The sequence below is a fragment of the Pygoscelis adeliae genome, unplaced genomic scaffold (assembly GCF_000699105.1).
Source record: "Pygoscelis adeliae isolate BGI_AS28 unplaced genomic scaffold, ASM69910v1 Scaffold78, whole genome shotgun sequence".
NCBI classification, from domain to species: domain Eukaryota; kingdom Metazoa; phylum Chordata; class Aves; order Sphenisciformes; family Spheniscidae; genus Pygoscelis; species Pygoscelis adeliae.
Window position 1 is genome coordinate 4,931,406 of NW_008825409.1, and position 26,352 is coordinate 4,957,757.

Sequence of the window (26,352 nt, forward strand, 5' to 3'; positions counted from 1 at the left end):
TCCATCATATTTGAAAAGTCATGGCAGTTGGGCGAAGTCCCCAGTGACTGAAGAAAAGAGAGTATCACACCCGTTTTTAAAAAGGGTAATAAGGAGGACCCTGGGAACTGCCAACCAGTCAGCCTCACCTCTGTGCCTGGTAAGATCATGGAACAGATCTTCCTGGAAGTTATGATGAAGCATAGAAAACACAGGGACAGGTGATTAGAGAGAGCCAACATGGCTTCACCAAGGACAAATTGTGCCTGACTAATTTAATAGTGGCATTCTATGATGGAGTGACTACATCAGTGGACAATGGAAGAGCTGTGTCATCTACTTGGACTTCTGTAAGGCCTTTGATATAGTCCCCCACAACATTCTTACCTCTAAATAGGCGGGAGATGGATTTGATGGACAGACTGTTAGATGGATAAGGAATTGGCTGGATGGCCACATCCAAAGAGTTACAGTCAATGGCTCAATATCCAAATGGAAACCAGTAACAAGTGGTGTCCTTCAAGGGTCCGTACTGGAACCAGTATTATTTAAAATCTTCATCAATGGCATAGTTAGTAAGATTGAGTGTGCCCTCAGCAAATTTGCAAATGACACCATGCTGAGTGGTACAGTTGATTCACTAGGGGGAAGGGATGCCATCCAGAGGGACCTTGACAGGCTTGAAGAAGTGGGCCCATGTGAACCTCATGAAGTTCCGCGAGGCCAAGTGCAAGCTCCTGCACCTGGGTCAGGGCATCCCCAATATCAGCACAGTCTGGGGGATGAATTGATTGAGGGCAGCCTGGCAGAGAAGGATCTGGGGATACTGGTGGATGAAAAAAATAGATATGAGCCAGCAATATGTGCTTGCAGCTCAGAAAGCCAATAGTATCCTGGGCCACATAAAAAGAAGCGTGGCCAACAGGTTGAGGGAAGAGATTCTTCCCTCTCTACTCTGCTCTCATTAGACCCCATCTGGAGTACTGCATCCACTTCTAGGGTCCCCAGTACAAAAAAGCTATGGACCTTTTAAGAGGGGATACAGAGGAGGGCCATGAAAGTGATCAGAGGGCCGGAACCTCTCTCCTATGAAGAAAGGCTTAGAGAGTTGGGGTTGTTCAGCCTGGAGAAGAGAAGGCTCTGGGGACACCTTACTGTGGCCTTTCAATACTTAAAGGGGGCTTATAATAAAGATGGAGAAAGGCTTTTCAGCAGGGCTTGTAGCGAAAGGACAGGGGGCAATGGTCTTAAACTAAAAGAAGGTAGATTTACATTGGATATAAGGAAGAAATTTTTTACGATGAGGGTGATGAGACACTGGAACAGGTTGACCCATCAGTTGTGGATGCCCCATCGTTGGAAGTGTTCAAAGTCAGGTTGGATGGGGCTTTGAGCAACCTGATCTAGTGAAAGATGTCCTTGCCCATGGCAGGGGTGTTGGACTAGGTGACCTTTAAAGGCCTCTTCCATCCCAGACCATTCTATGATTTTTTTTTTTTCTTTTCTCAGGTAACTCAACTTGACAACAACGGGAGATGCATATCTATTTCTATGAACAGATTACTGAAAATGTATGCTATAGAGTCTAAAATAGTGAACATTATTTACTTTATCAACTTTAGGTAGCATGGTTAATAAATGTAAGAATACTCTAATCACTGACACCACTGCATATCTGGGAGAGGAAGCTTTGACAAATGTCATAAACTTCTCATTGCTTTGTAACTACTCATTTTAGGACTCTGATATTTAGCATATCTTTCATTTCTTCTTTACTCTTCCAGACAACCTGCCATGGCATGGAATCAGGAACCAGATTTTGTAAGATTTTTACAAAATTGAAAAAGAAGAAATTAACAAAGTATATCTTAGCTGAGGGGCTTAATGTTTTTTGGTTTGGTTTGGTTTGGTCAGTGCACATTTGACCCACTCTTTGTTGATCCAGTTGGGTCTTTGAATAACAAGACAAAACAAGAAAAATGTGGATCCCCCCTTAGGAGGGGAGATACCTTATGCTTGAAGTAGTCTTTTACCCAGGCCAAAGTTATATCTAATCAAATATTAAGACATGCTAATCTTAATAAAGATACTTACCTTCTGTTGTCTCAACATCTTCTACAATTGAGGTTCAGAGTGACCATCTTCATTTCACAGCTGTGGAATTAAGGCACAGAAAGAAGTTAAGTAAGTTGATCAAGTTTGTCCGAGAAACCAGCAACAGAACTGGGAACTGAAGCTTGGTCTCCTGAAACCTAAGTGGGTGTTTGCCAAGAGGCAGTTGCCAAAGTCCAAGTTTTTTTAAAAGACCCTTGCAGTTTCATGCCCATAGCAATTCTGTCAATGAAAAATATAGCATATAAACCAAAGGTATGAAATTAAACCTTGAAAGGGAATTCAATTCTTCTGTGAAACACAGGAGAAATGAAATTTCCCTACTATATAATGTGGCTCTCAGGATGTGTTTCTTGTAAGTGTTATGGAAATGAAACAGGGAAACACACAGAAGAGATACAAAAATAATCTGCTTCCATTTTTTTCTAAGCATTTTTCACTGTAATAGCCAGAAACTTTTAATAGCAAAATCATTCAAAGCCCAGGAGTCTGCTCCAGTCTCCTACTTAGCTGTTGTGTACAGGAGCCTCAGGCAACCGAGTTACTCTAAAATTTAATTTTTATTTAAAGAGCTAAATTGGAACCTACCATATCAACTCCCAGTTCAGCTGCTTTAGAAATGAGGTTATACTGTAAAAGCTAGGACAGATCTGCAGCAAAACTCAAGCTCTAAAAAGAGAGATCTTAATTCCCTATTATGGAGTGAACCCTGGAAATAGGGGAAAAGAAACAAAGACCAAACATTTTTCACCCTTTTGGCAGGAGGTGTTATCATTAGTAGTAATGGGTGGGTCACAGCCAGCAAATTAGGCCAATTATGTTCAATTAGCAATTTTCCTAGTCAAACCTTAACAAATTTCTCAGACAAATGTTTTAAGAGGATTTTACCATATCACTTACCATATAGAGGTGAGATTTGTGAAGGCAAAATCTTTGAAGTAATTTTATAGTATTTTAAAACTCTGAAAAATATATAATTGGGCTAATATTCACTGGATTCAAGAGTTCTTTGTTTTGCAACATAAATGGTTTGTTCTGAGACTTTCCTTCCCACCCCAACCATCGTTCCCAGCCTGGTCTCCCTGCTAGAGGATGGCACATCTGCACTTGAGGCATATGGGAAGAAAAGAAGAAAGGTTTGAGGGTGGGATGGCTGAAATAATGTCTTGTGTGCAGAAAGTGCAGAAGTGTGGAGTTGCCTGGGCCTCTGTTCTTTCTTGAGATGTTTTTGAGCTGCAAACTGAGAGCATGCAGAGCAACACTTTTGATGGGTAAGCTAGTTTTTTGTGGGGTTTTTTTTCCCTAAAGCTGGGTTGTTCTAAAGAAGCAAATGAAAGTGGGCAAGTCAGAACGAAGGGCTACCATCTTTTTAGCCCATTTGGACGCAGTACCTGTAACATCTGCTTTGGAAAGGATGGGGTTGATCCTGCTGTACAGGGAGTAAAGAGTTGAGAAGAGAATGGGGAATAAGGGAGAAGGGGAGGGAACAGGGAGAAAAGAGAGCTGAGAGACCCTAATCAATGTTTGATTTGTCTAAAACAGAGAAATAAAGCAACCTAGAACAAGGAAATAAACCAGGCAGTATATCTGTTTGCTACTGCCATGCTTAGTTGCCACTTGTGAGAGTGTGTTAACCAGGTGCTGAGACATTGACATTCATCCCTGCCCATGCCTACACTTTGTTGTTGTCTGTTCGGGGATGGTGGGAGCAGCGGCATGTTTGAGGAGAAGAAAAGGGCTAGGTAAGAAAATGGGAAGTTACATATCTATACAGCTGTCTTCTGTCATAAGACTTGTATAATTTATAATTCCCATAAAACTTCACACATATTTCTAGTATGTTAGAAGTATTTTTTTTTGTCAGGTATGTAAGTGCAGTAATGTAAGTTAATTAACAATTTTAATCCTTATTTTGACTGAATAGAGTCAATAGGGTTTTACAGTGGCAAATAGGCTCAAAGGCATTGAAAATTGTTAGGCCAGCTCCTTAAAGCTGTGTTAGTGCTCTATTAATTTTACTGGTAGTGCAAACCATCATAATATAGATGTAGCTTAGACTACCAGTATTTTAGGGATGTGATGCAGAGTTAAGCAATTCCATTAGATCAAAACTTAACTTTTTAAACCTGGTTATCTTCTTTAAGGAGATTTATTGAACAGATGCTGAGAATGGCTTGCTGTACCACATTATAAGACATGCAACTTTGGTAAGACTTACCTTTGAGTAAACTTTCAGCATTGTTTCTTTGGAAACCTTATTTACAGATTGCCACATCTCAACATTATAGGTCCTTTCCACATCTTAGAAGCATGAGAAATGTGTATTACAGTACTAAATGGGGATTTTTTTCCCCATCTAAATGCTTTCCATGTATTTCTTCTTTTTTTTTTTTCTTTAGATCACAGTAATATGTAATTATGCTCCTTCTTAAAAAAAGCTTTTGTTACATCCCACAATGGAGTGAGGCGATGCCTCCTTTACAATGCTCCACCACCAGTGCTCACCAAGCAGCAGAAAGTCTCTGTGTATGTGAAGCTACTGCTTCACGCCACTCTGAATTAACTCACAGTGGGTGTTAGACACCTGCACATGAACAGAAACCTCCCAGAGGAAAATGTTTTCATTAGATCTCAACAGTGTCCCAGCCTCCATCAGTCTACAAAGCAAAATCCCTGTTTGATCTTGAACTCAGCTCTCTACAGGACAGGGCCTATTGCAGCACTATCACATAGTGGTTTAACTCTGCACTGTTGTCATGAGTAATTTGGTTTTGAATATAGATTAAAGTAATTTATTTTTTTTGGCCTGCAGTGAAAAGAGCCATTCTTTACTTTTAATTAGCCATCACCTGCAAATAAATCCAATTTTAAGAAGTGAATGACATCTATTTGCAAAGGAGTCTAATCCAGTTCACAAAATTAATCCTGGATTTTAAATAAAATCTATTGAACAACTTTATAAATGTTCATTTGTAGAGGTTCTTTTGATTCAATTAGCTCTTTGGAGTAAATGAGATGGTGTCCAAACACTTTTCAGTCTGTTGATTTAATTCTTCACGTATCATTGTCTTTTTGTCATCCACTTTTATATACAAAGAAATTATTGGCCTGTGCTTTCCTAAACCTCGTATAAGTGAGTATAGATTAAGCAAGATATTTGATCGTATTTTTTTGAAAAGCCTTTTAAAAAAGGTAGATCTATAGGCATGAGAGAAAGGGGGGGAAAAAAAGTATTCAAAATAAATTAAAAGCTAACTTCTTGGTAATTTCATATAAAAGTTTTTATAAGTTGTTCACTTTCAAATTATCACAGGTAGTAATGCAGCTGTTTGCAGTTTTCTGGAATTCCATTTCTGTATCATGACAACAAAATCTTTTTGGTCACGTAGTGTGATAATCACCTCCAACACCCTTACCTCCAACCCCAATGCACATAGATTTTTGGCCAAAACTAGTAACTTGGACTCCTTTTGCAATCAGTGGAGCAATAAAGGAACCTCTGGATGTGATTTGTCCCACTTTGCTTGGAAAACTGTCTTAAGGCAGGATGAATTCATTTCAGGCGGGTGCCCTTCTCCCTCCACCTAATTGATCTTTGACTTCAGTTGGCTAAAGGTAGATGGGATTAATCTTGTCTACAATCACTGAAAGTTAGGATGCTGGCAGTTTGCTATGTAACCCCTGGGTGTGACACATAGCCCAGTTTTGTGTGGCACAGCTATGTGACCTTCATTTAGCTTTTTTGAAGAGTAGTATTGACCTGCAAGACTTTGTAAATAAAAGCCATGCAAGATGAGAAATGTAAAAGCAAAGACTGAAATGAAATAGTTGAGATGGTAATAGTTAGTAACTTGGGGTCTTGAGAGAAAAACACTGACATGAAAATTCATTAAAAAATGAGAAAAAATGAAATGGAATTCGAAGACTAAACTAGGCAAGATTAGGTTCAGCTCATAAGAAAGCTCAATGTGACTGATACCTCATTGCCTGACTGTGACTGCCTGCCTAACAGTCTCATCAGGTGTCTGCGTCAGGAGTGATGAGTATGTTAATGCTTAGCCCATGCACTTTAGTCACAAGCATCTATTGCGTGTACTAGTGTGTTAGCAGGGAAATGTTGTGTATTCATAAATCACATATAGTCCTGCTTACAGAGTTCCTAATCCTGGTGAAGAAACCCTACTAAAAGTGTCGTCACTTTCTCCTGAGAGTAGAGGTAACCTACTAAAAAAGAAGAGAGTCAGATGGCACCATCCTCCTGAGACTGGCAAGCACAAAGACAACTACATACTGCTAGAGACCCAACCCACGTGCTCATATGAGCCCAAATCTGTCTCAACTGACTTGAGCCAGTAAACACTGGAGGAGTGGGACCGGCTTCCTATGCGAGTACAGATTTACAACATGGATTTGCAAACAGCTGTTTCCTATAATGGAAGTATGGAAGTCAAATTAAAATATTGCTGTACTGAGCAGGCCACTGCAGGGACATTCAGGAGGCTTGGGATCTTTTGTCCTTCTCATTGCTCCCAACAGAAGCATTAAGTTTCTCCTAGCATGGAAATGGCTGAACGAAACAGAAACATTAGGAGAAGGAACTCTACATTCAGGGAAAAAAGTATGAAGAAGCATGGAAGAACTGTGAACTGTTACCAGCACCCATGGCTGCTGGAAGGCACCCACAGATCTGGTGGACATTACCCAGCTGATCTGCTGAGAGACATGAGCAGAGGAGGGAGCCAGAGAAGGTTCCGCAGTCTCGGGGATCCTCAGGGACACTTGGGATTTTGTTCAAAGCCTCTGCCACAGTCCTGACTCATGGCCAAATCACTTACCTTTTCTGTGCTGTTTCGCTTCTTACACTTTGCCTTTTTCTTGCCTGCTTTGCCCAAGAGGTACTTAGAGATAAGGTTCGTATCCCACTGTGTTTTGGCAGTGCATAGTACAGTGCTGCTCCAATACAATAACTGAGTGATACTTTCATTTTTCATAGCATAAAGACCCATTTCTATACCTAAGAATAGTTCTGGTTAGCTCTGGAAAGTTCTGATACCAACAGAAATGAAAAAGGAAACTGCTGACAGTTTCCTAAGAGACATAAAATAGCTACTCTGTGGATTTTAGTCATACGACAGTGATCTACCCAGACTTTTCCTTATGAGATATATTTAAAGCTAAATCTGACTATTTATTTCTACTTTTGTCTTTACTACTTGGTTGTTTTGTATGTTCCCTTTTTGGAGTAAGCTATCGAACATCTCAAAAGTCTTTAAGCAGCTTGACTACTGGAGCATTAACTCAGGAATGTAAGAATACAGTCAACCGACTAAAACAAGCAATGAATTTACTGCTGAGGTTTTATGTCTGAAAACAGACTGAATAGAGGGAGGATGAGAAGGTGTCAAGGGGTTTTGATTAATCTCTGTAGCGCAGGTGTGGGGGTGGTTTTTTTCTTTTTTTTTTTTTCTTTTAATAATAGTCACTGGAATTCTCACAAGAAAATCCAAATGCATATTTGGTTTACAGCCAGAGGATGAAATGGTCCTGATTATGTTTTTACTTCAGTTCTACGCTGGCAGAACCCAAAATTACTTAAACAGTTAGTTACTGCATGCTATCACAGTGGAAAGTAGACTCAGGTCCAATATATATTCTATTACTTGAATAGAGAATATATTAACTATGAAAATGATTAAAAAGAATTTCTGCACAGTGCTATTACCCATACTATCTGCAATCCATCTCCATCTATGTATCTTAAATGGCCTTTCTAAATCTTCTTCAAGTCTAACAGTAGCTATTTCCCACCCCACACAGTCTTAATAAAAATATGAAATGTTTTCAAAGTCGCAGCTTATTTTTGCTGCACTATTGTGTTCAGTCCAGGGCAGATTTTCCTTTGGCATTTTTTCTTTCCTAATGTAGAATATCACCAGATACAAATACCTGGCCTGATGCTGTTTCCCACACATTGATACCTACTTTTTTTAAGATAACAAGGAGATCTGAGACATCCATGAGGAGCTGCAGATACGGCATCACATCTTTGGCAGTCCTAACCACTGGTTGGATTCCAGGTGAAATACCCCCAGGCGTCACAAATACCACTAGATAGTTACATGTGGGTGACTGAAAACCCAAAGTGAATGAGATTGTTACTGAAAATTTTATGGACCTAGGGACCCCTCAGTATCAATTTCTGTTTGCATCTAATCAGTTTTGACTGAACCAAAACACAGCTGCAACTACAGTCATCAGTCTTATCTCCAACCAAAACATATTCACCTCTTGTTGCTATGGGTGAGGTACCACAGAACTGCTTTCGCTTCAGTGGAATTTCACACATTTTATACCTGTGTAAGTGTGAACAAAAGATGTTGCTGACATTAAAGGGAGTTTATTGTAACTCAAAATTAAACACAAGCTCAATTTAATTCACACATGAGAAAATAATTTTTGACTGAGGAAAAAATAGAGCTCATATTAGAATTGCAGGTCCTTTATGAATCCTTGAGCCATGAAAAAAATACGCATTAACTCTATTTATTGTCTGCTTAAAATGGCACTCCAACTCTAAGCACAGAAAGGAAACTAGTATATTGGACACAACACTTTTCTCCTCCTCCAGAATAAATCTGTAACAACTCAGGTTAAATCAAGGAAGTTACTCACATGCAGAAAACCATGTAAGCTAGAATGGAGTTGGGCCCTTTCAAATATGTAATTGACATCAGGAAAGAAATAGAGCTAGAAATGTCACTTGAATATGAATTATTGTGATATCAGAACAGTTCAGGAAAATTCAATTCCAATAGAAAATAAATGCCTTAAAAATTGGCTCAAAATTATCTGATCTATTTAATGGTACTCCTTTGAAACTTGACCTCTGTAAAGGATTACAAAGGCACATAATAAGCAGATTTGCCATGTAATGTTCAATTCCCTCAGAACTTTACACTGAATGTCTGCAATAATGGAACCTTGGAAAGCCCATGGAACTAAAATATAATCCAAATTAAGCCCATTTGGGATTTCTGAACCCATCATTGAAAAACTGTCTTCCTCTCTTTTAACTGGATACCAGCATTCTTTCCACCTACCTAGAAATTGTAACGCAGCATGGGTACATAGGCCGTACCCTTTGGTAACCAATGCACTGAATACTAGTTCTGTAGCACATTGATTTGGCAAAACACTTCCTACTTACCTTGATCTTTCCTGCCAAATAAGTATTTTATATTTTATATTGCCTGGAATATATGTTTTATTTGTGGAAATAAAACAAACCATTTTTGAGAAGGTGACTTTTGACAGTATAACTTTTACCTCTTAAACAATGTATTTTTGCCAGCAGATTCCAGATTCCACAAGACTGGACAGAAAGTATAGGCTAGAAAGATTTTAATCACAGTCAACCAGTCATAAAATTCTTCTCATAAATAGCATCAGGACCATCTTAATGTTAATAAAGTCTTGCTTGCACAAACCCTACTGGAAAGCTGTTCTAAACTCTCACTGTTGTAGTGATCAGAAACTTTTTTTCTGATTTGCTGTGTAAACTTTTTTATAGCCATTATATTCTTCTCTCCCTCCCCCCCCATGTCAAACTCACCCTTTCTTTTTCTTCCTTCCCATTTTAGAATGCAGACCTCTCTCTCTCAATATTAAAATCACCTGTTATACACAGATCTCTTTCTTCTATTATTTCCAGCTTCTGATCTTACATTATTGTTATTAGTCTGTAAATGCATGTCCTTCCACACAGAATCAAGTTGTGTGGGACAGTTTTCCAGCTTTCAAGTCACCCAGTTCTTACTCTATAAGCCTCTCATTCTCTGCACTGATGATACCTTCCCATACCAGAGAAGGAACACTCCTAGTTTTTTGTACAAGGCCATCAGTGAAAATTTTAACTGGGATGAACTGCGTCATGAGTAATATCGCTACTGATCACTTGCAGCCAAACTTTTATCCATTTTATAATTCTTGAAACAACTGACATTCCTCTATTCCAAGTAATAATTTACTCAATGTAGTGTAGAAAATGCTTTAATGCAGCCTACATTTCCTCTGTACAGGGAAAAACAAAAACAATAAAAAAACCCATGCTTTTGTTACCAAAGATGAAGTATGCCATATGACTGACTTTGCATAAACCCATGTTTTCAGACACAGAGCCTGCAGAACTTGAACAGTCATAGGTGTGGATGTCAAAAGTCATTGCCCCTTTTACTTCTCTTTTGTAACTTTCAAAGCATTTTCTTTGGTAATTGTATATTGTAGAGATAACCCGTGAATATAACACTGAGTCTCCTGAAGGTTGTATGGTATGTAAGAACATTGAAGGCTGAGTTCAGCATATGGTTCTATTTGGAAGGGGTAAAATAGGATGTGTTTGGGGGTCTTGCTTAAGATATGGAGGGTTTTTCTGCTCTGAGCTGCCACTTGTGGTATCTTTCAGAGTAGATATGGGGTTTTTTTATATATATATAAAATATATATATATAAAGGATTATTTTTGCTTACTTAATGAGACTCTACGTTGCCTTTAGCCAAAATGAGTTGTAAATGCTATAGTAACTCTTGCTAATGTTATTTTGTTTTCACATGTAGAGTGGAGGCTGAGGGGGATGTTCTGTGGCCTGGTTCTGCCTCCACCCCAAGTTTCTGTTAAGGTCAAATCATTCATCTTGAAATTCATAGAAAGATTTAAGTGCTGAGATAAGCAATTCTAGGCTTGTGAGCCCTGGTAGCTGAGTCTAAAAAAAACAAATGAGGTATCTATACTTCTTATACAACTGGAGGGGAGAAAGAGAACGGAATTGACAGGAAGGGGATTTATGTGAAAGTGGTTGCCAATAAGAAATACTGGTCAACTTCTTTTTAGTGACTAGGTATGCTATTCCAAGGTGTAGTGAAGTGTCTTCCTCTTTTAAGGGTTGAGTCCCAAGTCCTTCACTAACTTGTAAAGTTATTGAATCTTGGAAAACAGAGGAGGTATTTCTTTCAGAGGCTGTTGTCATTGCTTCCTTTTATCCAACACGCTAACGGCAAGATGCTCATGTAATAGGTGGATAGTCTGTGCTCCAATTCCTTCCACTGCCTGAAGGATTTTAAAACACACACTCTACTTATCTTGAAAGCACCCTAGGTATCAGGTTAAAATCTATTCTTAGGTGAAGGTCCCAAACCAATTCCAGTCTCCAAGACAGGATGAGCTGTCAGAGAATATTCCATAGGGGCCATGACACAATCCATGGAAGATGTGAAAGGAGTATTGTTCAAGAAAATTACCATGAAGCCTATCAGTTTTTGGCAATGTGTTCAAATCCACATTCAGAACTTCAAGATTCTCTTGGTCCATTTCTAGTGATTAAGGAACTTAGTTGTTGGTTGGATGTTTGGTATGGTATCTGATATTATGGTATGATGTATTTGAACTAACACTTTAAAATGAATTATTAAATGTTAAGGTACAATATTTCCTCCTAAATCTTAGCACCCATAATGAAAGAGCCATTTTAAAGGTAATGAGGAGGTGGAGGAATCACATTTAAACACATATTATATGTAAGCCTTGAAACAAATGCATGTTGAATCAGTGATCTTACTTAATAACATTTGGATCCTTTTTGTTCCAGTTTGATGATGATATTTATACCAAAATTTTGTAGATCAGTGCCTCTTAACTTCAAAAGTTAAGATAATAAATAACAAGATTCCTCACTAAAATAAATGAAATTTAAAAATTAAGTAGATGCAACATACTAGGTAGTAATTTAAACTCAAACAGACCTTTCCTACCGTACGAAGAAAGATGTTTTTAATATATTCGGATAAAACTCTGAAATATTGAACTCTTCGTTTCCCACTTACCCTTTGCTATATATCTTTCACAACTTATTGCCCAAGGGTTCTTGAGGGTTAATAGTGTTATAGGTGTGATATATAAAAATAAAGAGGCTGGCAAACCCATGAGATATGCAGTGCAACATCAAGGAGTCAGCAAAATCAGCTTTGTGCAGTATTACAGATGAGAAAAATCTGGTACCTGATAGAAAAAGCTCTATAGGAGCATATCTTATAGTTCATGCATTCCTACCAGAGATTTCATAGGAAAAAACTTGGAGCACTCCAACTGTATTCAAAAACAGTAATTATGTAGACATTAGAAAATGAAAAGACAGACATCAATATTAAAAATTACCCTCTTGTCCTCCCCAAAAAGTCTGAAAGATGTTCTTGGCTACTGGGCCTTTGGCACCACCTTGACAAGTACGAAGAGTCCCTCTAGTGTAGTAAAAGTATTTATTGCTATGGGTAAGTCCCAAGATGTAAGAGCACGTTACCTGAAAATGTTTTAATTGCTGGCATACAGAAACAATGGGATGAGATGAAAGAGAAAGAGGCTTCAGCCAAAGGCAGCTTTCCTGTGGAAAGCTGCTCCCACTTCAGAAATGGAGGCAAATTAGAGTAATGTCAGGGCCGAAAAGGAAACCCAGAAAGGCAGTTGTTCCTCAAGTAAGCGCTATGAAATTATGCAGCCAAGCATTGCAAATTAGGATGTTCACGGGGCTGAGGAAGTGGATATCCAGAAAAGTGAAAGGTATATCACCTGGGATGTTTAAAACTTACCAGATTGTGTCAAATCACATGCAAGATAATAGAAGAGATCAGATTTAATTGTTCACTATTGCTTTGAAATAAAAAAAAAAAGATAAATGTGTCTGAGCTCTGTCAAAAGGCTTGAGTAGTTGAATCTCACTTATATGCCAGAACTTGAAAATTCAAAACTTTCCCAGAACTTGAGAAGCTTTTATAACTAAGACGGAGGTGAGACCCCTATTACTGGCTTCTGAAGACAAAGCTTAAATACTTATTGAATGATATATGAGACCTTCAGTAAGAATCTTTACACACCCACACTTAGGCATATACATCTAAACCATTTTTAAAGCTGTGTTAGCTCACAGAAACTGAACAAGCTTCAGAACCAGTAAGGTTCCCAAAAAGTACTTTGTCATGCACTAAATCATGCACATAAATCAGGAAGAGCAAACTCTCAACTAATAGTTTGAGATAATGGTTCTAGTCACAATAGTGTTGAATAGACAACAACAATGCAAAGTAGGGCTGGTTTTGTGAAAGCTTGCCAACCTTGTTATAAGCTAAGCAGGACACATGAAGCAGATTAAATATTCTTGTAAAACATAAAATCAGATGAAAGATTTCCAGGATGAGAGAAGGGGCTCCATTTCAGCATCACAAACGTGAGCATGTGTTTGTTTGAATCGGCCCGTATTTTAATCCCAATGGAATTATTTTTAGGAAAAACAGGGCTATAAAAGAAGTGCCTTCTGTTTGGTTTGAAAATAGCATTACAAATAATCGATGCAAAAAGGTACTTTTGGCATATTTTTATGTCAAACTAATCATGTTAATGTTGTGTGCTTGTAAAAATGATTCTTTTCTTAGGGAACATATTAATTTGGTTTATTCCCTCACTTAAAGTACGGACAATTATTAGAACTGGTAACATTCTGAAGGACAGAATGGACATTTTATGCAAAGGGTTATTTTTGCTCATTAATGCCATATAATAAAAGGGTGGAATCTTTCTCACAACAGTCCATTAAATGTTGACTGTAAGTTATCCTCTCTCTAAGAGTTAGCAACTTATGCTTTTTTTTCCCTCTCTTCCAAAGTGCTGTACCGAATGGTGGAATAAGTCTATGATCCTTAAATAACTACTCTGAAACTTTAGAAAAAATGTCTTCCCCCTTCCATCCTTTGAAGAAACTGTGTTTAGTGTCAGTTTTACTCTCAGTCCCTTCAACACTTTGTCAACATCCTGATCCCATGGCAGATTTGGATTTAGCATGGCTAACATTTCCTCATCCTTAATCAATGAACTTCAGACTTTCACCAAACAGAGCTTTTCATTCATCTCTCTCAATGACAGATGAGGTCTTGACTTTTCCCTGTGCAGCAGGCCTACCCCTATCAATATTTACTCTTTCTCTTGCAAGTCATTATTTTCTCAAGGCAAAGCCTTGCTTTTTAGCTTTAAAAAAGAACAAGTTGTTTATACTGACAAAAAGAAAATCTCTTTGGAGTTGAGGCAACATTCAATACACAAGAAAGATAAGAAGGTTTTATGGTTGAGAGGTCAAAACAGAAAAGAGAGGAAAAAAATACGTTTTTATATTAGCATCAACAAATCTTTATGAAAAATTATCCCTTTGTTCCAATGTTAAAAATTTCGCTTCCACCTGTACAATAATTATCACTTAAACCTGTCATCACAACAGGGAACAAGAAACCCTTCTTCAGGTGATGACACAGGTACTTGCCTTTTAACCTATTAGGTTTTGACTCTCCCCTTTTTTTCATCATTCTTACTGGTCAAAAGAAGTTATTTATAATATTCCAATTCTAATATATCATTGTACTTCAGAAGCAATTTCTTTAGAGACAGTACTTTAGCAGAGGAGAAATTCACACAAGGTTTACTGATTTCAGAAGGCCTTTCTACGTACATCATTCATGTAAACTGCTGATTTAAATTTCAGAAGAAAATGCCTGGAAAATTTATTTGCAATGGGAGCTATAGCAAATTTGGGGCAAGTACATGATCTTCCTTCTCAGATATATAAAACTGTGTCGTGTGTAGCTGGAGTTAATGTGTGAAAAGAATGGGCTTTATAAAAAACTCAGATGTTGATGGAAAGTACTTGATATAGGTTTGGAACTTCATTTGTGGCAAAAAATCTGAAATGTGATGTCAATGAATACACTTTATTCTTACTAGTCCTTTCTTTTTAATGATATTATATTCTGTTGTGATGAGATGTGTTAGAAACACAGATAAATATGTGTGTTTCAAATGTGATAAAATATAAACAAAAGAAATTTAAGAAAACACATTGCTTATTCACATTTTTTCCAAAATTTGTAGTTCTTTTTATTATATTTACCTTTTTTATTTTTAACCTGTCAGACAGCTGTGGTGCCTAATGCTGAAAATTTGATGTGCATATTTTTGAAAACACATAGGCAACAGGGAACATAGGCCTACAGAATATGCGTGGAGCTTGTGCTCTTAATACATTTATTTTTCCTTGAAATCCCAACTGTAGGTTTCAGGGAGCATATTTTCAAAATGCCTACGGCCCAGGTACTGATTGTTCTTGTGAGGATAAAGTGGTACCTGAAAAATGCAAACATACTATCAATCAGGTCACTTGAAATGTAACCTCACACTATTCAATTGAAGATGCAGGAGATGCATAATTTTTGGATATGAAAATTACTGCCTGCAGAAGTAACCTGTGCATCTGAACCTGCAGACAAACCGATATGCGTGCAGTAGTAGTTGTACGACAACACACAGAAAGTGTCAATAGGTGATATGGAAGTAGTTAAACAAATGTTAACTATTCTTCGCTTAGGACCAAGGAAGGTAGTATAGCCTACAGTGTAAAAGAAATATTTTCTAGCAGAACACTGCTAGCTTCTTAGCACTTTAAATTTAATTTCCTCTGCTTTCTGCTGCTTTTGTACCCTTACTGCTTGCCTCTTCTGGCCCATGCTTTGACAGGCAAACAATTTGCTTAGGAAAAATTATGCAGGATGAATAGGTTTTTGCTTAAGCTATGGAGCATGGATGTTTCAGACATTTTGTACTTCAATTACTAGAAAATCACCCCCCTATAGGGTGCAAATCCTCACTGGATCAAAGCTTTACTAGGTACAAAGGGGGAAAATCCTTAAGAAATGTCCCTGTGAGCTACAGAATTACAAAATTATTTCCAGTGGGTCTATTTCAGAAGAGTAATCGACAATGCAACTTGTGTTTCTATATCCTTCCATATTAAGAAAAGAACATATATTATCCTTGTTTAAATGGTCTAAAGGGTTGTACAATGAAAATCAGAATAGTGAAACTATAACTAAGGGAGTTTACAGATAACAGCACTGATGAATTGTAATGTTAATTTTTACAAAACGTATCCCAGTTAAATGACTTGCTTGATAGCTTTTTAATCTGCTTCATTGCTATTTTGCTTTCAGTGTCTCTAACGGCTTCTTTTTTTGCATAAGAGTAAAAACTCAAAGGATATATATTCAGCTGCTTCAAAAAATAGTGCCTATGAAGAGAAAGAAATCCTGGCCTTACTTCCAGGATCACACTAGCCAGGATAACAAACTCATTATTTTCACTGGGGCCAAGAATGAGCTGTAGGTTACAGACTTCACAGACGTACAAGGAATTTAAAATCTCGGATGCCTCTTTGGTGGAGAAAGAGGGCTTTCCATGTTTCCGTAACTTGTTTTAACCAAAAAGGATGTTGTTCTGTTTTCTCAAAAAAAATGCTTTAAAAGAAGTATATCAAGGAATATACCAGTTAATCTGCTGAAGTAAATTTGCTCATACCCTTATCTTGCAGCTCAACCTATACTCCAATTTTGACTTTTTAATGACTTATTTGAAACTTAAATGCTGAATTAAAGCTGTGGTATTTGCTGTAAGTCCTAGTCCTATAAAGTTGTTTTTCCACTTTCATATATTACAGAATAATGTATAACAAAATCATTCATAAGGCACACCATTCTAAAACCTTGCAAAAATATAACGTATCACATATATGTAAATAGATGAAGCTGTTTTAGGAAAAGTTTCAATAAAATTTCTTACAACTGCACCTACAAATAAGTATTTTTACATGCAGACAGAAACAGACAAGCTCTTCAAGTGTAACATCTGTCATAAGTAAATTATTTCTGCTTTCATATTTCCAATGACGTTTTCCAGTTTTATCACAGTATTTTGTTACATAAAACTCAGGGTTTGATCCTTCTCTAATCATACCCAATAAAAGGAGAGATTTTGATTTTCATGGAACATTCATGTGATACTCCAATTATATTCTTTAAGCACTGGTTGTTTTCTAACAACCTTACGAAGTCATTTTCTGTAGAGAAAAATATACAAATTTCCAAGCAACTGAGCAACATGCAGTTTCTGCAGCTCTAATTTCTGGTGCGAGCTGGTGTATTATAAGAAATAGCTTCTAGCAATGACAGAAACATGAAAAATATTTCTGCACTAATGAGGAAGGGAAATTAGGGAAAGGGCAAGTTTACAGTTATTTATATGTTATTTCTGTATGCCACTATTCTAATCAATATTTCTATTTATATTATACAGTGAACTATTATCAGAGAAATCATTGGCATGGCACCTGGGAAAAGTCTTATTCAAGGTACATCTGTCAAGAGCTGGCTTATCAGATGGCATACTACATCAACAATATACATCTGTAGTAGGCAACTTCTGTGTTTCATTATATTGCCTATAGCTGCACAATAAATATTTGTATCATCTGCTGATTTTTCTTCCTATACCTGATGAAATTATCTGTGGTGAAAGATGGTACAAATGAAGCTAGAGGCAAAACTGTCATTGACTTTCATGGAGTACCCTGGCTTTTTTCAGCAAGGAATTTTCATATTTTGGCTAAGATAAGGAATTTTTTCCAGGCTCAAAGCAGAGCAAAGGTATACCAAAATCCAAGTGAATTAGTTTCATCAACACAATGCACCCACACGCAAATAACAATCACCCTTGAGTCTAATTCACTTCCTCTTGGTGCTGCACTTCCTGAAAGGTACATTATTTACCCACATGATAGCTCCAGGTCCTAACAGACTTAAATCATAAAGGACTTATGTCTTTATGCAGCTTTTTTTTAGAAACAATTCTCAATAACCGCTTGCAAACTCTGGAAGGACTCTTCCAGAGTAGATTCAATTACTCTTTGAGAAACGTTTTCAGTAATCCATCTAGAAATGGTAATACTCTACCACATGACTTTACATGTTACTACTGAAGTGTTGTAAAGCTGTTGCTGAGGTATGTCTAAAATGGGTTGTTATTTTAATATATTTTTTTACTCTGATGTAATTTTTGAGCAAACTAAGAATAATAAAATGTCCACTTGAACTTTAACTCTAAATGGATTCATGTCTTGAGGGATTAATTTAGATTCTCATGTTCAAATTTTCACGAAGTGCTGAGAAACCCACATCCAAGATAGATGACTTTTGTATACGACTGTTGAATATGGGAAGTTTTAGCAAATAATTTGTTTGTCTGTATGGTGGTATGTTCAAACAAGTTCACTTACTTGTTTAAATGACTAAGTTAAGCTTCCCTATCTTCATACAAAAAATACCTACAGCAACATGTATATATATTCATTCCTAGCTATTATATATATTCAAATCCACCTAGCACTGGCTTCATAATGTCTGTGACTAAAGAGAGAAAATATTCACTGTCTCCCGGTAGGTGACATTTACAGAGTTGGAACATTGGGTACCCGTATCACTCGGTGTCAGCCACCTATTTCTCTCCATCTACAAGAATGTAAGGGTTTGTCACTGTAGTGTCAGGTGTGTAGGTGATGCTCTGAGGCCCTTCCACCAGGGTGGTGGGTTCTAGAGCAGACCTGGCAGCCCCATCTCTTACCGTGTAAGCCAAGGAATGGCAAGCATTTGAATCTTTGACTCAAATATTTAAATGAATGTGAATTTCCAGCACACAATAATTTGTACAAACAATTCATATTTTGCAATTTTCTAAGATGGCTCCAATGTGCTTTTGTCATTTTAAGATATGGTCCTTCCTGTGGCATCTTTTTTTATGGTTTGAATATGATATTTATATTCTTGTGTGTGTGTGTGCGCACAGGAGAATGAGCGAGCAAGCAAGAAAGTGCGATGAGAGACAGCATGCATTTTTGGTGTCATTTTACAGTATAGTAAGAATACTTGCTTTCCTAATGTATTCAAACCCCCACATACTCTTGCAGGCAATTAAAAAACGCTTTCTAACTGCCTTTGAGGCACAGTGCACTTGACAAGTTTGGCAGGTTCCTTGTCAGTTTGCTGAACCTGATACAAGAGCAGGTAGTCCCAAGCTTACACAGCTCTAGTTTTATAACTCCCATAATCCCTTTTTACAAGCAAAATCTATGTGCATATCCATTCTAACAGCTTTAAGAGTTTGAACACCTGCTCCTTTTAAGTCATTCCCATCTCATGTCATTATTTACAAATGCTCTAAAACACAGTGCATAAATCATTGTTGGTGTATCTGTGAAAGAGAAAAAAAATTTCCCCTAAATGCACCAATAGTGAATAGGTCCTTTAAGAACACTCTTTTCCACTCATCAATAGCTTGAATTGGAACAACAATACTTTCAAAATACATGTTTTTATGCAATAAAATAGTGTTAAGGTTAATTAAAATTCAGGGGTTGAAAGCAATTATCCTGCTGTATTTCCTGCAAGACAGAAATATTTGTTGACCTAAGATTAGAACAACAAACCCATTAGGTAAATTAATAACCCAAATAATTTAAGAATCCTAAGATTTCTGGTGGGAGTTTTAAACAAAGATCTATTACATCTGTTTGACATTCACGCTGCTGCTCTGGTTGTAGTTTCTTAGAAAAACATGTACTCTTTCCGAGACCCAGCAAATAGCTGTTATCAATATGCCAAGAAAAAAAATGTAAATTGGATGGCCAGCACCCCAGCCTAGAAAGTGGTGCTATTGCAAGTTACCATGAGCAGAAAAAGGAGTATTGTATTCTACCCACTTTCAGGGTACATTGAGAGTAGTAGTACTAAGTCATAGCACACCGAGGGCAGCGTTTGGACTGAATGATGGGAGTAGGATGGCTCCTGATTTATTTTTGTGGCAGCAATTCTTAAGACTGAAATGGGCATCTGAAAGAAAGCCTTTCCCAGTTAATTTCACGAAAGGGTGGAAATTTCATTGCTCTCTATGGGCAGGAAAAGTGCGGCTGTGCTCTCATCACTTTCCTAGCTATTGTACACAGCTACAGAGAGGCCTGTACTCCCTTATTTACCTCCCTACACTTTCAAAAGACACAGCCTGAAGACCAGCAATGGCCAGAAAACAGACCAGTGGCACAACCTTGGTCTCTTTGAATTGCCTTAGATCTGTATCTTGGGCAGCTCAACACCATCAACCTCCCAGGGCATCCAGTCCTGGAGGCAGCCTGTGGAGGAGAGACAGTGCAGAGCACTGAGGATGAAACTCATGGAGCTTTCTCAGCATAGGGAATGAGTTGATCCCAGATAAGTAGCAGAGGCAGGTGAAATGAAGACAATGTGACATTGTAGGGACAGCAAGGACCTCGGTCCAGTAAAGGCACCATAGCTCAATGTGAATCATACAGCACAATCCAAATACACAGCTCAGAAGGGTCGTGGGGCAGTATCTTAAAATCAATTCTGTAAGCAAACAAAGTCAGTTATATTAATCATATCCAGAGCACTTTCTTTGGACCTAGGACCTTGAAAGGCTTTGATTTCCTTTTTAATGTGCCTATTCGATTAGCTATACTAAGCCTCAATAAATGATGTTTGGCAGCCTAATTTAAACTAAGATAATTTACTGTTGCCAGGAGCAGCCAGTGAAACCCTCCGCTACCCCTTGCCCCATCTTCATTACTTGTTACCAGAGTACAATGTTGTTATGGCTTTTGTCAGTTAAAAACCTCATTCTGCAAGCTAAATAAAATCTATATTATAAAACTTTGTTTTCTGTTATACCATATTGTTTACTCAAGTAGAAATGTAACATATTTTGAGAAATTTGGCAAGTAGAATAGGAGGCGATTATATGTTTTTGTGTTGCATAAATAACTAAGAAAGATTATCAGATTTTCAACATGAAATCCTACCAGGATGAAAATATCTAAAAGACTTTTTTGTATTTTGCGACCTTTTTAACATAGCTTCTGTCTCTCAAAATGGACATAATCCAACTAATACTATATGAGATACCCTTCCTTAAGAATAGAAGGTTTCTACCAAGTACTTTCCAGTTCTTTAGGTTCTTTCCATGATACTTAAGAGAACTATTTATTTTCTTTTCAAAGAACACCAAAAGAACTATTCCTTTTCATCACCAGTTTCTCACTGGATTTCATATAACACGTTGCTTAAACTTTTACTCATTTTCAAAACAAGAACTTACATTTAAGGTATCTGGCCAATTCTCACCAATATTTATATACATAACCTTTCAAGACCCCCAGTGCCCACATAACTGAACAGTAGGTAGAGTTTATGGATGAACTTGCTGACGGAAGAAGTCATAAACTATTATGTGCATGATCCCAGTGTACCTCTCCAAGCTGAATTTTCAATGCTTTCGCAAGCTGTCAATACATCTCTAACAACCCACTGCTTTAAATCAAAAGGCAACGAATCCTCCAGACAGTAGCTACTGCACTTTGCAGGTTGGAGTCTACTATATGGGAGGTATAAATTCCAGATTTTCAAACTTCTTTTGATTCTGTTAGATATGGTAGTTGAATGTAGTCATAAAATTGCCTAGTGCTGTTTCTGCTGTTAATAGGGAGATAGTCAATAAATTCTGAAGCCTCATATATTTTAGTGAGTTTTCCTGAAGAATGTAAACTGAGATGCAGGTGATTCTAATGTCAATATTTAGTTATAAAAGCACATCACCGATTTTTTTTTGAGCCATATTATAGCATTGTTGTGGTTTAGAGACCTTGTCACACCTGCAAGAAAATATCTCAGAATAGAAATATTAAAGAAAAAAAAAACATTACCATCAGTAAGACATGACCTACGGTCCAGATGATTCCACATGAAAGAGTCAACCTTGAACTTTATAACAAATACAATATAGTATATATATAGTGTATTAAAACAAGACTACTCAGTCACTCTTTCTGGAAGATTTTAAAGCAGACAGTCCTTGATTTGGAAAGCCAGATGAAAGAGAAATTGACTTTCTTTCCCTCTTACGCTTCCTAGGTTAGGGCCAAATGGTGACTTTAAATGATTAATCAAATTTGGTGGGCTGATAATTAAATTTAGTTGAATATAACTTAAGAGTTTCATGGCAACAAGATAAAACCAACTTACTTTGCCGAGGGAAGTAAACAAATTATTAATGAAGTCAGTGGGAATACATATGAAAATCCATTTTCTTTACTAACACACCGTGTTATCCAAATCCAGAGCCCTATCTAGGAGATTTTCTGGGTCAAGGTCTCTGGTTTTCAGGAGCTGCTCTAGTCCAGTGCATAAGCAGGGTGTGAAGGCTCACCAATTCTACAATGATCAGACAAAGCATTGACCTAGCTAGTGCTGTCTCCAGCTTCCCTTACTTCCCTGTTCCTACCTCTAGGCATAGGCTGCAGAGTTAAGTCCATCATGCGGATCACCTTTCTGGACTGCCTTGGGAACACTTCCCACCCTATTATGCATGCCTGACACTTGTTTCAAAACACACAGAGATCAAGTTTGGATGACAATGAAGGTGTTCAGAAAATAAAACAATTTGCAATTTGTATAAGTGTTCTGTAATGAGATCTAGTTGAAAATATTAATTTTAAGATTATTATAAAATGTGTTACTGTGCACAGCTCCATTTTTACTTGTGCAAATGGTACACAAAACACTATCATTGGGTACCCATGCTCTTTCTGATTAGTAATATCTCTTCAAGAAAAAGCAAAAGTACATTGATTTCCAGCCCAAAACACACAAATATGGATTTTTTAAAAAAGTACTCACCACAAAATTGTCTTTATTTTCTTCTTTCATAGAAGGTTTACAGAAGAGTCTATTCTTTAACTGGAATCAGGAAAAAGACCTCTACTTCATGCTTGTCTTCTGGCAATCCTCACACTACGCATGTCTCAAAAAATGTAGTTCTAAGTGTCTCAGGGCTACTGCCTGCTGTAAAGATTTTGCATTTGAAATGTTTTTGAATACAAAAACCTTACCAGTAATGTTCCATCACTTTTATTTTCTTTAACTGAGTTTGGTTGGTTTTGGTTTTTTTTAAGTTTTATTGAAAGGAAAATACTTGTTTCTATACATTTATTTCTCTTTCAGAAAGGGACACCTATAAACACATTAATGTAATAAGTATCAATTACATGTCATTAGTGTCTCCTACATTTACATCCACATTTTAAATTAATTTCAATAAACTTGGCTTTACATGTAACTTCCAAAGGATTTCAACAACTCAGAAGTCTAGTAAGATTTTCTTATTTAATTTGCAGGACTGTTTCTCAGCAAAAATACTTAAATGTATCTGATTTTTTTCATTTAGATTTCAAATTCTCTCTCTTTCTGTTCCCTTTTCTCATTCTTAGTCAGTTTCTTTTTCTAGTTGCTTCTGTGGCTTGTGGCTACATGTCACATATAGGAAATGACTGCAAGCCTTTTAAGACACCATGCATGGCAATATGCAGAATATCACACATTATGGTGCTGAGATGAAGAAGGGAGTGCAGTATTCCTGTGGTGGCATCTAAGTGTCCTGGGAGAGCCTTTGGATGATCTAGGAGGTGAGCTTCAACTGGGGATACGCATTTAGGACTCCCTGCTACTTGCCACCTACTGCAAAGTGCATTTCTAATGCAGTGTGAAATCCCAGTACTGGGAAAATACTGCGCTGAACAACTGCTGTGGACTAATTATACAGACACAAAACAAAGCCACTGGGCTAGTTCTGCCAAAGGCTGAGGAGTTCAATACAGAACATTGCATCTTTAAAACATCAAGCTGTGAGCCCAACCTTTGGGTCTGCATTGTGGTTCTCTGCATAACAGCAAGGTGTAAAATGGGATCAACAAACTGAACAGGGAGCCAGTTAAATACTTAGAGAAAAAGCTGGATTGAAGGATATGCAAAATATATTCAAGAGCATAACAGCATTACTTTAGGTTGCAAAAAAACACTTACCTCAGATGAGGTTTCATGATTCTGCACTCTTAGATCTCAATACCTGCCCCTCTCCATCCTCCCTAGACACAGCAGGGGAATTAGATCATTTCTTAAGTAGCTTCATAGTTAACATGTTTACCTGGCAGGAACAGTCCTGAGGTCAAGTCTTCCTCTTCTTAAGGAAGTTTGACCCTATTACATTTTAACGATCATTTTAAATTATTTTAATGATAACATTTTAATCCATGAACATGGGACTAAGGAGACTCCCTAGGATTGCTTATAGACTGGCAGGGACAATATTCCTCAGGAAGGTTGAAGAATAGCTAAAGTAGAAAGAAGTGAATTAGATTCCCTCCTGTTAGCAAGTTCTCAAACCACAGAGCTGCTGGATAAAACAGTACTATCATTTATCACAGGAGAAGCCAAGCTCAAGAGGGTCCAAGCTGTAAGAAGGCATACTGGTTTGGACCCTGCCGGTAACCTTACTGTGTGAATCTTAGTCACGCTTGAGGGAGAATTAATCATTTAGCTGCTAACAGCACTGCTTCTAGGCATGAGGAGGAACATACCTTTAGGTAAGTGAAAAAGATTCACAGCCTTTCACTTGAAACAGGAGGATGTGTATCTGCACAGAGGAATAGGGAATAAATGTATCCATCAGATCTCACAATTATCAGTTGCCTGTGAGACTAGCAGGGAAATGTAGGGGATGCAGCTATGTTTAAAGGATTGCATAATGAACCTTCAGGTATCCTGATCCCTTTGCTAGAAGCTACCTGGAGTGTAAACTCAAGCTTGGCTCATAGCACCTAGAAGAGATACAAATGGAAAGAAGGCCTCTTCCCAGAGAAAGATGAATTCTCCTATCAGTGCATGACCAGTGTGTGACAGGATGTACAGGAAAAACTATCAGCAAAAGCTTTGGTGCCTCTAGATTTCAGAGATGTCAATGGATAAACAATTGACAAATGGTCCTAGGGAACTTGTACATTGAACATTGCTGGAGTTGGAGCTGTAGAGATGAGGAAATGGATACTGTGTGGTTGATCATGCATTCTGATATATTTGACTTACAGTGCAATGTGATGAGTAAAGTATATGGAAAAATCAGCCTCCTGCAACACAGGCTTTTAAGTTGTTCTACATGTACATCGTAGTCCTTCTCCTGGAATACTGGACATTTGGTAGCTATCTGGAGCAGAAAAATTAACAAGTATCTCTCCTGCAAGGAAAAAACTTTTGACAGGCAAACCCAAACATATGTAGTTCTATCACAGGAGCTGTATAACTAGCAATCACAGCAGTTACAGATTTAAAAGATTGAATTTTTTTCCTGGGGCAAGCCTATTGCAGCCAAAAGCTCTGACAAATACTACAGGACAGAAAATTCCGTGACTCATACTTCTTATAATTTCCATCTCCAGTCAAAAAGAGTGAGTCATAAGATGAATAAGTGAAAAATAATTATGATTCAGAAAACTCAGAGTACAGCATGATTGTTCCTTAACAAATACCATACCACACACCAGACCGCACACATATTTCTAACTTAGCATACCTGTTTCCCATGGCTGCTGAAATACCTATCTGATGACTTTTAGACTACCCCAAAGTTTGCATTTTTTCTCATTCTTGCTAGGTATGAGAATCCAAAACAACTAGAACAGGAGTGTTTGTCTTACCTTCCTTCATCAACAAAATATTAATTAAAGAAATTTCATTATTAATGGCACTTCCGCTGCTTGCCCTCAGTGTATCTTATCCCATATGGTTCTAAAACAATTGCCCAATACATTCCAAAAGGGAACAATTCAGCATCATCAAATCATAGAATACGAGGTTGGAAGGGACCTCAAGGAACATCTGGTCCAACCTTTCTTGGCAAAAGCATGGTTTAGACAAGATGGCACAGCACCCTGTCCAGCTGAATCTTAAAATTGTCCAGTGCTGGGGAATCCACCACTTCCCTGGGGAGATTATTCCAATGGCTGATTGTTCTCATTGTGAACAATTTTCCTCTTCTGTCCAATCGGAATCTCCCCAGGAGTAACTTGTACCCATTACCCCTCGTCTTTTCCATGTGACTCCTTGTAGAAAGGAAGTCTCCATCTTCTTTGTAGCCACCCTTTAAATACTGGAACATGGTGATAAGGTCTCCCCTAAGCCTTCTTTTCTCAAGGCTGAACAAACCCTGTTCTCTCAGCCTTTCCTCATATGGTGGGCTTCCCAGTCCTTTGATCATCCTTGTGGCCCTTCTCTGGACCCTCTGAAGCCTGTCCACATCTCTTTTGTATAGCGGGGACCAAAACTGAACACAGTATTCCAGGTGTGGCCTGATAAACGCTGAGTAGAGTGGGATAATGACTTCTTTACCTCTGCTGGTGATGCCCTTGTTGATGCAACCCAGCATCCTGTTGGCTTTCTTTGCCGCAGCAGCAC